The following is a 1727-nucleotide window of genomic DNA, read 5'->3' on the forward strand; positions in this document are numbered from 1 at the left end:
ACTCCATGATTTTGTCGACATTTCTGACAATTGGAACAATCCATTGCGCTTGCGCCTTTGAAATCGAAATTATCAGAATAAATCGACGAAACAAAAATTGTGCATAATTAGCTGTTACAGCCTAGACAATATTAGAATACCCCGTGTTCATATAGACGCTTCTCTCGCCCGATTTTTACGTTCAGAAGGAATACTTAAAGGGTCCTCCGCTCGACATGATGGCGCTGCTTTTGGCATTCAAATTAATGGCGCAAAATTTGAAGTGAAAATTAATGATTTTTAGTGCACGGGTATTTGAAACTAAATTTGATATTACAATCATATTATGTTTTGCAATAATACAATAATAACAAAAATATACTAGATAATATTATATTATAATAAATATGCAATCAAATCGAAATATAAATGAACAAATACACTGCAATACACCGGCTTATATATAATAGATATCACATCTAATCTACTGGAATGACTTCTACACTTTTTTCTACTTATTAATATAAATATTTATTGAAATTTAGTGAATAATGCATATAGTGTTAGTTCATTACATCGTCTGTAATTCTTAACTCTCATTAACTAATAATCATCCCGTGCAAAATTTGACATTCTTAAGCAATTTTCTCCCAAGTATATTCAACTCCGTGTGAAGTGGTAATCCAATTTTAAACAGCTTTCTATTTATGTATTATGTCTTTCTTGTAGAAGCGTATACTTGATTTCTTACACAATTTCCTAGAACTGACCTCTTTCCATAAAGTGTATTATGATTAGACTAATATGTCAATGCACTACGTAGTAATGTAGTAATTATGTCCTCCATATGAGTTTGAAGCTGTTTTATTCATATTGTCAAAGGGCTATGCATTTGAGAGCAATTCCTGATGAAATCTTTATTAACAAATATACAAACACAAACGAACAAGAATCGCCATTTTGTAAACTTACACAAAAGTAACACTGACGTTTCTTAGTAATCAACATAAAACAATTGAAAATACTTTTTCATCGGCTCACTAGCGCCAAATCTGCGACTACAAATGGACCCCTAAGTATTCCTTCTGAACGAGGATTTTGTTCTAAGTGAAAAGGCCCTGTGTTACAGTATCAATACTACAAACACTACTCGCATTTTCAGCCGCCTAACTTGGGTTTACTTCTTTATTGTACAAAAAGTGTAAAATATATCTTATTTTACAAAATTTAGCTAATCAATTTGGAAATTGTGCTAAAACTGCAGTAATTTTTATATAACTAATAAGTTATGTGCGTGAAATATACAAATCATGTAAAATGTTAAATTGGTCATTGTTGAATTGGGCCTAATAAGATCAAACCGTGTAGTAGAAATTATATTTTTAAGATAGAAGCAGATAACAGATGGAAGAATTCCAAATTGATAAAGTTCTACAATCTATCTGGTTCTGTGCCTTTCCCAATGTTCAATTTTCGCATATGTTGTAGTAATTTAATGTAGTTTACATAATTTATTAATTGAACAAGCAATACAGCATAAAATGTCCTGAGATAATAATTTATAATTGTTATAAATAGTAAAAAATAAAAAAATATTCGAACCACCATGTTCGAAATTATTCTCATTACATGCGAATCCATAGAATTCAGTACAGCATTGCTGTAATTATTATAGTGAAATAAAATGATATCAATTCACACATATTTCATTATAAAAGCTATTTTATTATTTTAATAAATATGCTGGT

Source organism: Ctenocephalides felis, unplaced genomic scaffold (assembly GCF_003426905.1).
Source record: "Ctenocephalides felis isolate EL2017-DRISC unplaced genomic scaffold, ASM342690v1 CF-g0.4_SCAFFOLD_01819, whole genome shotgun sequence".
Classification (NCBI taxonomy): Eukaryota; Metazoa; Arthropoda; class Insecta; order Siphonaptera; family Pulicidae; genus Ctenocephalides; species Ctenocephalides felis.